This window comes from Chlorocebus sabaeus, chromosome 16 (genome assembly GCF_047675955.1).
Source record: "Chlorocebus sabaeus isolate Y175 chromosome 16, mChlSab1.0.hap1, whole genome shotgun sequence".
NCBI lineage: Eukaryota > Metazoa > Chordata > Mammalia > Primates > Cercopithecidae > Chlorocebus > Chlorocebus sabaeus.
The window spans coordinates 27,650,064-27,666,181 of NC_132919.1; the positions used below are offsets into that span (position 1 = coordinate 27,650,064).

The 16,118-nt window shown below is 41.7% G+C and overlaps 1 protein-coding gene and 1 non-coding gene across 2 annotated transcripts in view; one reads left to right on the forward strand and one right to left on the reverse strand.

Moving 5' to 3' along the window:
* The window catches only part of TAOK1 (TAO kinase 1), a 169,684-nt gene that overhangs the window by 32,783 nt on the left and 120,783 nt on the right, over nucleotides 1–16,118 (forward strand). The window lies entirely within an intron of this gene.
* On the reverse strand, nucleotides 2,662–2,767 carry LOC119621967 (U6 spliceosomal RNA). Its single transcript, XR_005238597.1, has one exon. It is a non-coding gene; the product is annotated as a U6 spliceosomal RNA (small nuclear RNA).

Here is a 16,118-nt window from a genome sequence, read left to right on the forward strand (position 1 = left end):
TACTAAACATACAAAAATTAACTGGGCGTGGTGGCAGGTGCCTATAATCCTAGCTACTCAGGAGGCTGAGGCATGAGAATCACTTAAATCTGGGAGGCAAAGGTTGTAGTGAGTTGAGATCACCTCGTTGCACTCTAGCCTGGGTGACAGAGCAAGACTCCGTCTCAAAACGAAAACAACAACAACAAAAATCTAGCTTTTGGTGTCATTGACTTTTCTTTATTGGTTTCCTTTTTTTCCCATTTTTTTGATTTTGGCTCGTTATTTCCTTTTGCCATGCTGTATTTAATTTGCTCTTCCTTTTTTTTTTTTTTAAAGTTTCTTAATCTGGATGTTTGTATTTTGATACTAAATATTTCTGCTTTTCTAATACAAGGATTTAATGTTATAAAATTTTCCTGTGTCCCTGTATTTCAATTCAGAATATTTTCCAATTTCACTTTTATATTTCTCTTTGACAAACTATGTGTATTTAGAAGTGTGTTTAATTTCTAAATATTTAGGAATTTTCTTGATGTGTTTCTGATTTTTGATTTATGATTTAATTCTGTGTGGTCAGAAAACATACTGTCTGAATTTAATTCTTTATTTATTAAAACTTATTTCAGGCTGGGCGTGGTGGCTCACACCTGTAATCCCAGCACTTTGGGAGGCTGAGGCGGGTGAATTGTTTGAGGTCAGGAGTTCAAGACTAGCCTGCCCAACATGGCAAAACCTCGTCTCTACTAAAAGCACAAAAAATTAGCCAGGCGTGATGGTGGACGCCTGTAATCCCAGCTATTCTGGAGGCTGAGGCAGAAGAATCGCTGGAACCTGGGAGGCGGAGGTTGCAGTGAGCTGAGATAGTGCCACTGCACTCCAGCCTGGGCAACAGAGGGAGACCTTGTCTTAAAAAAAAACAAAAAACAAAAAAAAGCAAACTTGTTTCATGGCCCACCATATGGTCTATTTTGGTTGTTCTATACGTACTTGAGAAGAATGTGTATTCTCCATTTGTTGTGTATCGTGTTCTATAAATGTGAATTATTAGGTCAAGTTAGTTTGAGTGTGGTTTACGTTTTCTGTGTACCGATTGATTTTCTGTATTTGTTTTCTCAGTTATAGAGAGGAATGTTGAAATGGCAGCTATAATTATTCATTCGTTTTCAGATAGAAAGCCTGTACCCATATAACTTACCTTGTTTGTTTAGCTTCTCTCAGAGATCGTAGTCCTGTGTTGCCTCTTACTCAGTGTCCAAAAAGTAGTTTTATATTTTTCGAGTTTCTCAGGTGTTTATGGCAGGAAGGTAAATCTTGTCCTAATTAGGTTATCATTGCTCAGAAGCAAAAGTTGATCCCAAGTTTGTATACAACAAGTTTTAAAAACAATTTTATTGGTTTAAATTTTATCATAGTATTATGGCCAGTATTGCAACATTGCTCGAAGTGTGAGAGCATGGAGTGATTTCACAGTTATTATGAATATGAATCTGTGCTTTTATGCACCAAGGGATAAATAGAGTTACATACTTCTGAAATGCCTGTTTGGGCTATTTAGCAGAATAGTTTATCCCAGAATAGGATTTATTAGGATAGTTGGTAATCACCTAGTTATATAACATTAAATATTTAGTACTTCAGTAGTGAGAAGCCATTGCTTTTTACTTAGCAAAACAGCATCATTTAGAATAACTGCACATTATTTTTTCATGGAAACTCGGTTATTGTTTTTATAAGCAGAGTCACATAAATGGTTCATTGAACAGTAGTTATAGTTTGGAGGCGGGGCATGGTGGCTCACGCCTGTAATCCCAGCACTTTGGGAGGTCGAGGTGGGCGGATCACTTGAGGTCAGGAGTTTGAGACCAGCCTGGTCAACATGGTAAAACCCCATCTCTACTAAAAATACAAAAATTAGCTGGGTGTCATGGTGTGCGCTTGTAATCCCAGCGACTCGGGAGCTTGAGGCATAAGAATCGCTTGAACCTGGGAGGCAGAGGTTGCAGTGAGCCAAGATTGCACCACTGCACTCCAGCCTGGAGGACAGAGCAAGACTGTGTCTCAAAGAAAAAATAAAAAAGGCTGGCCACGGTGGCTCACGCCTATAATCCCAGCACTTTGGGAGGCCGAGACGGACGGATCATGAGGTCAGGAGATTGAGACCATCCTGGCTAACATGGTAAAACCTCATCTCTACTAAAAATACAAAAAATTAGCCGGGCGTGGTGGCAGGCGCCTGCAGTCCCAGCTACTTGGGAGACTGAGGCAGAAGAATGGCGTGAACCCGGGAGGCGGAGCTTGCAATGAGCCAAGATCACGCCACTGTACTCCAGCCTGGGTGACAGAGCGAGACTCCATCTCAAAAAAAAAAAAAAAAAAGTAAATAGAGGCATGGTAACATTTGCTAAGGAAAGAAAAGAAATACTGGGCAGAGAAATAGGAAGACTCATCTACTTATCCTTGGTTGCTAAAGTATAGAAGTTGGTTGACCTACATATCTTTCTTTGGAAGTTATGCTTATCAGAAAAAAGGAGGTCAGTAGTAGGAGATGCCTATTTTTGTGTCATGTGTTAGATTACTTGTCAGAAGTTTTCTTTGTTGACTGCTGACCTTTAGTTTCTCTTTTTGCTGTTTAGAAAATAGTTTGAAGTTTTGTACAACTTATGTAAGTTTAAAATTCTTTTTTTAATGGAACGTTTCACGAGTTTGTATGTCATCCTTGCACAGCAGCCATGCTAATCTCTGTATTGTTCTGGGGTTTTAGTGTATATGCTGCTGAAGTGAGCACATGTAAGTTTCTTTTGGAATATTTTTTTTTTTTTGAGACGAAGTCTCGCTCTGTCACCCAGGCTGAAGTGCAATGGCTGGATCTCAGCTCACTGCAAGCTCCACCTCCTGGGTTCACGCTATTCTCCTGCCTCAGTCTCCCAAGGAGCTGGGACTACAGGCGCCCGCCACCTCGCCCGGCTAGTTTTTTGTATTTTTTTAATTTTTTAATTTTTTAATTTTAATTTTAATTTTTATTTATTTTTATTTTTTTATTTTGTTTTTTGTATTTTTTTAGTAGAGACAGGGTTTCACCGTGTTAGCCAGGATGGTCTCGATCTCCTGACTTCGTGATCCACCCGTCTCGGCCTCCCAAAGTGCTGGGGTTACAGGTGTGAGCCACCGCGCCCGGCCGTCTTTTGGAATATTTTAACAGTTTTGGTGGAATTGTCATTTTTCGTTATAGATTATATACAAAATTTATTACTCTACCTGTACTAAAGATTAATGTGCTATTGAGATATACTGCTTTGTCTCTATTATAACAACCAGATAGTTAGCAGTACAGTTATTTAAAAGTTAGACCATTAAATTTGTTAGTAAATACTTACTGGTTTTGGTTTTTTGAGGTGGAATCTCGCTCTGTCACCCAGGCTGGAGTGCAGTGGCACAATCCTGGCTCACTGTGACTGCCACCTCCCAGGTTCAAGCGATTCTCCTGCCTCAGCTTTCCCAGTAGCTGGGATTACAGACACACACCACCACGCCCCGCTAATTTTTTTTTTTTTAATTTTTTAGTAGAGATGGAGTTTCACCATGTTGGCCATGCTGGTCTCAAGCTCCTGACCTCAGATTATTCACCTGCCTTGGCCTCCCAAAGTGCTGGGATTGCAGGCGGGAGCCACTGTGCCTGGCCCATTTTGGTTCACTTTAAAACTTCTATCTGGGCTTGGTGGCTCCTGCCTATAATGCCAGCACTTTGGGAGGCTGAGCCGGGTGGACAGCTTGAGATTCACGAGTTTGAGACCAGCCTGGGCAGCATGGTGATACCCCATCTGTACAAAAAATACAAAAATTAGCTGAATGGGGTGGTGTGTGCCTGTAGTCCCATCTACTTGGGAGGCTGAGGTGGAGGATGGCTTGAGCCTGGGAGAGCTGAGATTACACCATTGCATTCCAGCCTGGGTGGTAGAGCCAGATCTTGTCGAAAACAAAAACAAAAACAAACAAAAAAAAAAAGAAGGAAACTTTTTACTTTAGTAAAGGAGATATTGAAAGATGATAAATTACGTTTGAAAATATCGTTCTTGTAATCTAAGATCAAGTGAAATTAGATTCTGTTAAAATTGATAGGTCATTTAAAGATTGCAAAATTTCTCTTATTTTCATGCATTTTACATAAGAATGAATCAGTTTGATTCATGGTTACATTGATTTGGCACCTACTATGTTTAGGTGCTATGTAGTAGGTGAAAATGTAAAGGTGAAAAAATGTGACCTGTATCTGTAGAGAGCGTATTGTTCCAGGGTAGGAAATCAAAGGAGAAAATAAGTAATTATAAGCTAGTATGATAAGTGCAATTTCAGAGATATTTTATTATTACAGAAACACAGAAGAGGGTTCTGAATCCAAATTAGAGATTAGGGAAGAGAGTAAGTATAGTAGTCTGGGAGGACATATAGGAGATAGTTTCTGAGCCAAAGGTAGAAAAAGGCATGCTGAGATGCAGTAAAAGGCTAGAAGAAAGAGAATATGGGAAGAATGTGTGGCTCTAAGCCAGGCATCTGTCTAAGGGGCGAGTGAGGACTGAAATTCAGCCTGTGTTGTGCTATCCATTATTTATGTCTTGTGCTTATGGAGTTGCACATCCTTAAAAGGAGTCCCTTTTTCCAATTTCTTAAAAGGGTCAGTGGCTTAAGAGGCCCCTCATATGTAGGACCAGGTGTTGGTACATTGTATGATTAGTTATGGATTTTGAATTTGATTTTCTATGCCTGTTATTCTCTAACTTAGACCTGAGCAACTTCAGGGTGTTCTGGAGTGGAATCCTGGTGAGATTATGGAAACCCCTAAATAACTTCTTATATTTTCCTTGAATATTTTGTAGTGAAGCAAAATAGATTATATACTGGAGCTAAGCTGTCCAATATGGTAGCTCCTAGCTACCATAAATTTAAGTTAAATTTAATAAAACTTAAATAAAATTCAGTTTCTTAGTTGCACCAACTACATTTGAAGTGGAATTGGATGAGAATTGATACACAAGGCAACAATGAAATAGATTTGGAAGGGTGGATAAGATTTGTAGACAGATGTGGGGGTTTTGTGGATAGCGTTCAAGTAGAGAGAATAACATTAATAAATACATGTAATGCCATTGGTGGAAAATAAGTTTAGAAATGTAGTTTGGACCAAAATGGGGAGAACCCTGAAAACTTAACCTGGAGAAGATTATATAATATTGAGAACTTGTAGGTTACAGTTTTTGAGCAGGAGGATTGAGTGATGCTTTAGAAGTGCTTTAGAGATCTTGGCCGGGTACGGTGGCTCATGCCTATAATCCCAGCACTTTGGGAGGCTGAAGCGGGTGGATCACTTGAGGTCAGGAGTTTGAGACCAGTCTGGCCAACATGGTGAAACCCCGTCTTTACCAAAAAATACAAAAAATAGCGAGATGTGGTGTTGCATGCCTGTAGTCCTGGCTACTTAGGAGGCTGAGGCAGGTGGATCGCTTGAACCTTGGAGGCAGAGGTTGCAGTGAGCCGAGATTGTGCCACTGCACTCCAGCCTGGGCAACAGAGCGAGACTCTGTCTCAAAAAAAGAGAAAAAAAAGAATAGAAAGAAATGCTTTAGAGATCTTGTTTGAGTTAGGAGTGATGTATTTGTTAGGGTTTTTGGAAGCAGAGAAGTGATACCAACTATCTTAAGAAGAATTTTCTTGACCAGGCGCAGTGGCTCATGCCTGTAATCCTGGCATTTTGGGAAGCCAAGGCGGGCAGATCATTTGAGGTCAAAAGTTCCGTACCAGCCTGGCCACCATGGTGAAACCTTGTCTCCACTAAAAATACAAAAATTAACTGGGCGTGGTGATGGGTGCCTGTAATCACAGCTACTCAGAAGGTTGAGGCACAAGAATTGTTTGAACCCAGGGGTGGAGGTTGCAGTGAGCTGAGATTGCACTTCTGCACTCCAGCCTGGGCAACAGGGTGAGACTCTGTCTCAGAAAAAAAAAGAGAAGAATTTTATTATAAGACTATTAAGTTGCTCATAGACTGAAAAGGAAGGCTGGAGAGAGTCTAGGATAGCTCCTGGGGTCTTGATACAAGGAATGAGTTGACAGTTTCATCAGGATGCCACCCAAATGAATAAGTGCCAACCGTTTTTTTCCAGACTTGTATCATTTGTTCAAGATTCAGAAACTCCAAAAGCCAAGTACACCTTTCCTAGAGGGGAATACCTAGGCAGAAGAGAGGTAATAATCTCAAAAGGAAATCTAAGACCATTACTAAAACATCCTCATAGATGTTGGGAGGCTGAGCAAGAAACTATTCTTTACTGTTCTGTACAGAATGGACTAAAGGGAGTAAGACTAGAGATTGGAATGCTTGAGAGGTGTTTTGCTATAGAACAGACCTGAACAAAAAGTAGTGGCAATGGGATTGGCAGTGAGGGTTTTGATGTGAAAAATGCTGTGGAGGTAGAATCTGTAAAATTTAGTAACAAATACTTCTTTTTAAATACACAGATGACTGTATAGTGGCTAGATAACCTAGAGAAAGTTGATGATGAGGTATTATGGAAATCTGGCTCTGTTACTTAGTAGCTATATGATAGTGAGCAAATTATTTACATGCTTTGAGCTTCAAGTATAATTTGAGGTGACAATTATTTTAAAACAGTTGTCAGAATTACATATATATTTTTCTTTTTTGAGACATCATCTGGCTGTTACTCAGGCCGGAGTGCAGTGGGTCAACTGCAGCCTCTGCCTCCTGGGCTTGGGGAATCCTCTCACCTCAGCCTCCCAAGTAGCTGGGACTATAGTTGTGCACCACAATGCCTGGCTAAATTTTGTATTTTTTTCTTTTTTTTTTTTGTAGAGACGGGATTCCACCACATTGCCCAGGCTTGTCTCAAACTCCTGGGCTCAAGTGATCCTCCCACCTTGACCTCCCAGAGTGTTGGGATTACAGGCGTGAGCCACTGCGCCCACCCCAGTTATGAGAATTAAATAAGGAAAATGCCTGGAATATAGCGACAAGTCAATGAATGTTAGTTCCTTTCCCTATTAAACAGAAAACTAGAGGATATTTCTTTTGATTGTTTTTTGTTTGAGGGTGCTACAGGCAGGTGTTATAGTTTGTTATCTTTGTATACTTGGTTTTAGAACTTAATGCCTTTGTAGATTAGATGGGTATTCTTATGGAAACAGATGGGAAGTATTCTGGATTAGAAATCAGTTTTAGATTTAGAATTTTAAAATAAGCCTTTTATTTTTACTTAATAATTTCAGATGTACAGAAAAAGTGCAAAGAAGATAGTACAGAGTTCTTGTAAACCTTTCATCTACTTTCCTCTGAGTTTTATTTTATTTATTTTATTTTATTTTATGTTATTTTATTTTTGGAGAGAGTCTCACTCTGTCCCCCACACTGGGGGACACCACAACCTTCGCCTTCTGGGTTCAAGTGATTCATGTGCCTCAGCCTCCCAAGTAGCTGGGATTACAGGTGCACGCCATCAGGATCAGCTAATTTTGTATTTTTTGGTAGAGACAGTGTTTCACCATGTTGGCCAGACTGGTCTCAAACACTTGACCTCAAGTGATCTGGCCACCTCAGCCTCCCAAAACTACCTCACCCTCCCAACATGCTAGGATTACAGGCGTGAGCCACCATGCCTGGCCTTTCCTCTAATGTTAACATTTTAAATAACCACGGTATATTTGTCAATGCTAACAAGTTAACATTGTTACAATATTATTAACTTAACTACCAACTTTATCCAGATTTTCCACTAACATCCTTTTTGTTTCAGGATCTAATTTAGGATACCACCTTGTATTTAGTAGCTTTAGGTTTTTTAGTTTTGTTATTAACTGTGACCTTAAGCACACCACCCAACCTTTCAGACCCTTGTCCATCTAAGATACCTTTTATCTCTGAAGTTTTGAGTTTGTTTAATATCTGTCATACAGTGTGCCCTATTTTTATTTTGAGATAAATAAGACTATAAGATCTAATCAATACACCTGATCTTGTTGACAGTAAAATTTAATTTTTATCTTGTAATTTTACTTTAGTATTAAAGGAAAACTATAATAATGTTGAGTTTTGGGAAAACTCACAAGAGTTTTTTCTTCCATTCGAACCAAAAAGATAAAAAGAGAGGACTTGTATTTTTCACCGGTAGAGGGTCATGACTCCAGGTTCTTGGCGTTTTGAACAAAGAATTGGTCAAAATGTCCAGCAAAGAAAAGAAAGAATGAAGTAACAAAAAAATGAAAGCAGAGATTTATTGAAAATGAAAGTACACTCCACAGTGTGGGAGCACACCCGAGCTGCAGCTCAAGAAGCCCAGATGTAGAATCTTCTTGGGTTCAAATACCCCCTATAGGTTTCCCATTGGCCGCTTCGTGCTCACCTCATGTAACTGAAGCGGTAGCCTGCAGTCAGTCTCATTGGTTGTGGAAAGCAGCCAACCAGAGGCTGACGTGACATTACAAAGGTCACACTCCTGTACAGACATCTGATTGGTTGCAAAAACTTTGTAACTTCACATCTGCAAAAAGCAACCAATCAGAGGCTGGGGTAAAGTTACAAAGTTGCAAGTGAAGACTCCACCAGCAATCAGTCTAATTTGTTGGGGACAGCCAATTTCCCGTCTGCAGTGCTCAGGAAAGGTCAAAGGGAGTTGCCTCTGGTCCTTTTGTTACTTAGGCCTGGAAAGTTAGGGTTTTCCTTTCAATTTAGTTCTAGGAAGTTGGCATGAAATAGCCTTAGGTTCCCTGACTCTAGATAGACCCTGTTGTCCTGCCTCATCTTTCTCCGAGATTGAGATGTGATCCCCATAAATCTTTATGGGAGGCAGAGGGACTGAAGGTCTTTCTTCTGTAACTGCTTCATGCTGATTTGGGGCGTAGTCCCTACCTGTTGGAGATCACGGAACTCTCACCCTGTTCTGTCTAGTGGAGGGAGGGTAGCTTTTTGATGGCCAGGGGTGGTGTCTTCACCTGGAACTGGCTGGAACCTTTGTTGCGTGATCATCTGAAGCTTGGTGGTCTCTAGGTGAGAGGAAATGAAATTGATTAAAAGACTTAATGGGAGTTTTGGGAGTGGATGCCTATGCTGTTTGTTATAGAAATTTGCTGGAGAAAAAACAAAACTTGGTCTGTTCTAGAATCTGTGTGTTTCCTTAAAGTCTTAGCACACATGATTCCATTTTGGCTTGGTTTGCTGGGGCCTAGTGCATGAATTTAGTCCAGAACAATGACCTCCCAGAATTTTGTTTAAAAAAACTCCCCCTTTTTGGTCAGGTTCTCACTTAGGTGAGAGTGCTTAAGCTCTGGAGTTTGAGGCCAGCCTGGGCAACATAACAAGAGTTGTCTCTACTAAAAATAAAATACATTAGTTGAGCGTAGTGGTGTGTGACTGTAGTCTCAGTTGCTTAGGAGGCTAAGGTGGGAGGATCACTTGAGCCCAGGAGATCAAGGCTGCAGTGAGCTGTGCTTGTGCTACAGCACTCCAACCTGGGCAACAGAGCAAGATCCTGTCTCTAAATAAATAAATTGTAAAAAATAACTTAGGTTTTTGGATTACTAAATTGGATACATTAGTGTAGCACACTTTATGGGAAACTCAAAGAAGATTGGCTTGAATGACTATTTTGAGTTAGAAATTTCTTTGAGATATTGAAGTGGAGACATCATACAGTTTTATAAGTAAATAAATGTAAATAAGTATGTTTATAGGTTAAATTTTTTTTTTTTTTTTTTTGAGACAGAGTTTTGCTCTTGTCACCCAGGCTAGAGTGCAGTGGTACGATCTCGGCTTACTGCAACCTCCACCTCCTTGGTTCAAGCAATTCTGCCTCCTCTGCCTCCTGAGTAGCTGGGATTACAGGTGCCCGCCACCATGCCTGGCTAATTTTTTTTTTCCTTTTTGAGATGGAGTCTCACTCTGTCGCCCAGACTGGATTGCAGTGGCGCAATCTCAGCTCACTGCAACCTCTGACTCCCGGGTTCAAGTGATTCTCCTGCCTCAGCCTCCTGAGTAGCTAGGACTACAGGCATGTGCCACCACACCTGGCTAATTTTTGTATTTTTTAGTAGAGATGGGTGCCAAGACCAGCTCAGTTGCGGAGACCCTAACCCAGCGTTGCTAGAGGAATTAAAGACACACACACAGAAAAATTAGAGTGTGGAGTGGGAAATCAGGGGGCTGACAGCCTTCAGAGCTGAGAGCCTGGAACAGTTTTACCCACATATTTATTGACAGCAAACCAGTGATAAGCGTTGTTTCTATAGATTATATGTTAATTAAAATGGGAAACAAAGAGATGGGCCAAAACAAAGGGATGGGCTGTGGCTAGATTTCTGCAGCAGGAACAAGTCCTTAAGGCACAGATCGCTCATGCTATTGTTTGTGGTTTAGGACCGCCTTAAGCAGTTTCCGCCCTGGGTGGGCCAGGTATTCCTTGCCCTCATTCTGGTAAACACACAACCTTCAGCGTGGGGCGTCATGGCCATCATGAACGTGTCACAGTGCTGCAGAGATTTTGTTTATGGCCAGTTTTGGGGCCAGTTTATGGCCAGATTTGGGGACTTGTTCCCAACAGATGGGGTTTCATCATATTGGACAAGCTGGTCTCGAACTCCTGACCTCGTGATTCACCCGTCTTGGCCTCCCAAAGTGCTGGGATTACAGGCATGAGCCACTGTGCCTGGCCTGCCCGGCTAATTTTTGTATTTTTTAGTAGAGATGGGGTTTCACCATGTTGGCCAGGCTGGTCTTGAACGCCTAACCTCAGGTGATCCACCCACCTTGGCCTCCCAAAGTGCTGGATTACAGGCGTGAGGCCCCCACACCTGGCCAAATTTTTTTTTCTTTTTCTTTCTTTCTTTTTTTTTTTTTTTAGAGAGAAACAGTCCTGCTCTGTCTCTCAGGTTATAGCTTACTGCAGCCTTAAACTCCTGTGCTCAAGGGATCCTCCTGTCTCAGCCTCCTAAGTAGTTAGGACTGCAGGTGTTTACCACCACACCTGGCTAATTTTTAAATTTTTTGTAGAGACTGTGTCTTGCTGTGTTGCCTAGGCTGGTCTTAAACTCCTGGGCTCAAGCAGTCCTCCTGTCTCGGCCTTCCTAAGTGTAGGGATTATAGGCATGAACCACTGACTCCCCAGGGCCTTATCATGGTTATCTTTTTCAATTACTGGTAATGCAAGAGAAGGTAAGTAGAGTTTGAGTCTCAGTTACAGGGCTAATAAAAGAATGTAGCCGGGTGCTGTGGCTCACGCTTGTAATCCCAGCACTTTGGGAGGCCGATGTGGGCGGATCATGAGGTCAGGAGTTCAAGACCAGCTTGCCCAACATGGTGAAACCCCCATCTCTACTGAAAATACAAAAATTAGCTGGATGTGGTGGCAGGCACCTGTAATCCCAGCTACTCAGGAGGCTGAGGGAGGAGAATCCCTTGAACCCGGGAGGTGAAAGTTGCAGTGAGCCAAGATCACGCCACTGCACTCCAGCCTGGGTGACAGAGCTAGACTCTGTCTTAAAAAAGAAAAAAGAAGAAGAGAAAAAAAGAATGTAAAAAGATTCTTCACTCTAGAAATAACTAAGGCAGTTCTGTTAGCACTACAGGACTTTTCCTTAGTTCAGCTAAAGACAGGGTTCTTGTCCCTCCCGTGGCCATGAAAATTTAGGCTTGCAGACAGTTTAAAGGGTGAGTGAAGCAGAGGATTTTATTGGGTGAAAATGGGAAATAGGGATACCCCGCAAGGCCAGAGTCTCCTGCTAGAGCACTTCCAGCTCTGCTGTTCAAATCTCAGCTTCCATACAGGAAGAGGAGGGGCTGGACTCCCCCCAGCTGCAAATGGCATGAACCTCTTGAGGCTAAGCTCCAGTGGGCAGGCTGGTTGTAGTTCCTCTGGGGACCCCCTCCCACCTGGCTGCCTCTAATCTAACAGTTGTTAGATTAAGGACACGGAGAAAGACCGATCTTAACTGCTTCCTGCTGACAGAGGGGGCTGTTTTGGGGGAAACAGCAGTCAGAGCTCCCTAAGAGGCCTATTAGGGGTTCCCAGCAGAAAGGATCACCATCCGAGGCTCTGGTTGCATGACCATTTGGAGTTTAATGGCCCGAAGGCAAGAACAGACAAACCGGGTTATTAGAAAACATGCATCAAAACGAAACAAGGGGAGGGGTAAGGACAGCCGAAAAATTCTGAGGCCTTTTACCAATTTTCACAGGGAGAGGGAGGCCAAAAGCTTGACTGGTAAAGAAACTTTACCCTTTTGCTGGCATGTTGGGCTTTTGGGTTCCCTTCCTCTGAGCCCAGTCCTAAGCCAACCAGTTTAAAGTTTGGGATATTAACTCTTTCTAGTTCGGAAGATGCGTTTAAGGGGAGTGTCTTGTAGTGCAGAAACACGATTACCTATTAGTGAAGAGAGAACTGAGGAGAAAGGGGAAAAGGCGCTTTTTAAAGGAGTCCCAGAGGTTCAGGATGCATTTGAAAGGGGTACAGATTGAAGATGAATGACTACCCATGTAGAAAGAGGGAAGCAGACCTTCCTGGTTCCCTTATTTTCCTAGCAGATACCCCGGATACATGAGGGTGAGAGGAAAGAGTGTCTTCTTTCAGTCTTCTGTCCTTGCATCCCTGAGTTCTGGCAACCTTGTCAGGTGCCACCATGAGTACCAAAGTGGCTTGCATCCATGAAGCAGGGGTGTCTAGACAATAGAAATTATTTGTCTCACCTATGTCTCTTTCCCACCTACTGTCAGTAGCCTTGGAGTTCCCTAGGCCTCATTTATGCCATGGATGTTAATGTGGCCTTTATCCGTGAAACAGGAAACTTGGAGTTGGCTTAATCAGCAGGAGTCAGCCACGCTCACCTGTGATTTGCCTTTTAACTTCTGTTGCCATTTGCCTCTGCCTCAGATCCAGTTTTTTTTTCCCTAGGGCTTTGACCTGAAATTTGGAATTGAGTCTGGGACAAAAATGTGTTTCAGGAGGTTGCATGGACTCCTTATCATAAGCCAAATGCTAAGGTCAAACTGCGGAACTGAGGCCTCCTGCAGTAAGGGAGAGGAAAAGATGTCTTGTGACACACCCAGATAACTGGTGGCTCTAGTTATGCTTGCTAGGATTTGGGTGCGTGGTGCTTGGCTTTGGTTAGCTCCCTTGGTCTTACTTTCCCAAAAGGAAACCTGAGTGATGGGCATCCTGTGTATTCCCATCACCTGGAAGAATTTGAAGGATAATTGCTCAGAACTAGAATATTGGTCCAGATTTTTACGTTACCCATCCCTCTTGTTCTTTCTGAGGTGCAGCTGGGGATTGCTGGTTGGTTCACAGGAACAAGCAGGGTTAGTCTAAAATGTAGGTGAAAACTTAAAAACAATGAGTTTCTCATTTAATGACAAATGTATGATAAATTTTAGAACATGATTTCTCTCTTTTCAGTTCTTATTTTTGTTAAAAAATCATGATAGGACTGAGTAGTTTGCAAAATCCCTTAGTCCTATACTTGACCTGATGATTTGCCTAAAGTGTAGCAAGAATAATTATGTCTAGATAGGCCTTTTAGGTTGGCTTTGATGGAACTCTATTCCCCAAGGAATCTCAGATAAGACCTTGAAACATCTATGAGTTGGGGGATCCTCTCCTCTTAAGGTCCCAAGATAAACTTGGAGCTCCTAGAATACACACAGATAGGCCGGGTGCGGTGGCTCATGCCTGTAATCCCAGCACTTTGGGGGGCCGAGGTGGGTGGATCACCTGAGGTCAGGAGTTCGAGACCAGCTTAGCCAACGTGATGAAACCCCATCTGTACTAAAAATACAAAAAAAATTAGCTGGGTGTAGTGGCTGGTGCCTGTAATCCCAGCTACTTGGGAGGCTGAGGCAAGAAAATCGGTTGAACCTGGGAGGCAGAGGTTGCGTTGAACTGGGATTGAGCCATTGCACTCCAGCCTGGGCAACAAGAGCCTCAAAAATAAACAAGTAAAAAATTTTTGGCCAGGCGCGGTGGCTCACGCCTGTAACCCCAGCACTTTGAGAGGCAGAGACGGGCAGATCACAAGGTCAGGAGATTGAGACCATCCTGGCTAACACGGTGAAACCCCGTCTCTACTAAAAATACAAAAAAATTAGCCGGGCGTAGTGGCGAGTGCCTGTAGTCCCAGCTACTCGGGAGGCTGAGGCAGGAGAATGGCGTGAACCCGGGAGGCGGAGCTTGCAGTGAGCCGAGATCCGGCCACTGCACTCTAGCCTGGGCATCTGAGCAAGACTCCGTCTCAAAAAAAAAAAAAATTTTTAAATTTAAAAAATCAAAAAATTAAAGAATACTCACAGTTTCCAAATTTTAGAGGCACCAGGCAGAGAGAAACATACATGCTCCAAATTTTTGTTTATAGGAGTATACCTTACTCAATTATTAAAGGCTATAAGTAGTTCAAAATGAGTTTCCTTGACTCTGAAAAACAAAATAAGGATCAGCAATATTCCAACCAAAAGTCAAAAAGGTTGCTTCAGCTTTCTGAGTTCAGTCCATTTCGTTAACTCTTGTTTTGCTTGATACTTGTAAACATTTCAGCTCTTCCATGAGTTCTGTTCATTTTCCTTTATTAAAATGTTACAGTCTCCAAAGTTGTCTGAAGTCTGTATTTGAGAGCACCTATTAAAGTCTTACAGTCTATTATAAACCATCTTCTGAACAGGATTAAAACAAGACAACAATCGTCTGTGAATAGCCAAGTGGTCAGGGTAATTACAGTCAGAAACACAGTTGGCAAAGAAGTTTGGTTATCTCCATAGTTTACAATAACTTAACCTTAATTTTGATTGATAGCATATACTGGGACATTAGAATTTTAGAAATCTCATAAAATTTTGGAACATACATCAGCATTGTTTACTAAGATATAACCTAAAGAAGATTGAAGGTCATTTTGGCAATTCCATGTACCTAAACGTGTCACATAATCCTGTTTGCCTTTCTTTTCGAGACACTTCAGGGGCCCTCTGAAGTATCTGAAAAGCCAGATGCTAGGGAAGACAATTTTGAAACTGAAGTTTGATTTTGGGAAGGCTGTTAAATGTACACACTTGATATTACGAAATAAAATTTGAGATTACCATAAGTTTTGCCAAAATGATGACTCAAAAATTTTAAAGAAGAAAAAAAACTTTTTTTTTTTTTTGATATGGAGTCTGGCACTATTGCCTGGGCTGGAGTGCAGTGGTATGATCTTGGCTCACTGCAAACTCCGCCTCCCGGGTTCAAGTGATTTTCCTGTCTCAGCCACCCGAGTAGCTGGGATTACAGGTACCTGCCACAATGCCTGGCTAATTTTTTTGTATTTTTAGTAGAGATGTGGTTTCACTATGTTTTCCAGGCTGGTCTCGAACTCCTCATCTTGTGATCTGCCCGCCTTGGCCTCCCAAAGTGCTGGGATTACAGGTGTGAGCCACCACGTCTGGCCCAAAAAACCTTCTATAATGCTTTACAAATTTTGCCAAAGAGCAGATTAGCACCTTAGGAAAACCTTGTGCTTTTATTTCAGTGCTCAATTTACAGAAAAACCATATAATATCCTCTTTTGAATTTCATCACTATGTACACACAGATAACCCCTTTTCCAAGATTTTTACAATTCTTCCACCACTTCTTTGAACCTTCACCTTTTTCCTAATTTAACTCAATTCTGTAACTCTAGGCAAAAGTTACATTTCCATGCGTTCTCATAACCTTTTACTAAAAACCACATTTCACTGTTCTTACTCACCTTCCATGTAAATCTGTTTCTGGTAGTTTCAGTTAACTCCTAGCAATTTTTAACTTTAAGGTAAAACTTAGTGAGTTGCTTTAAATGTGTGCTAACTGCAGCCAAGGTTTGCTCTCTTACTTAAGGGCATGGTTGATTCCACGTGTCCCCAGGCCTTAACAGTTGTGAAGCAGGCAAGACAGACAGTTTATAATCTCAAAATACTTAGGAAACTTTGGATTTGACCTGCATTTTACATAGTCTTCAGGGCTATTTTCCTTTTTCTTTTTTTTTTTTCTTTTCTTTTTTTTTTTTTTTTTTGAGATGGAATCTTGCTCTGTTGCCAGGCAGGAGTGCAGTGGCACAATCTCGGCTCATTGCAA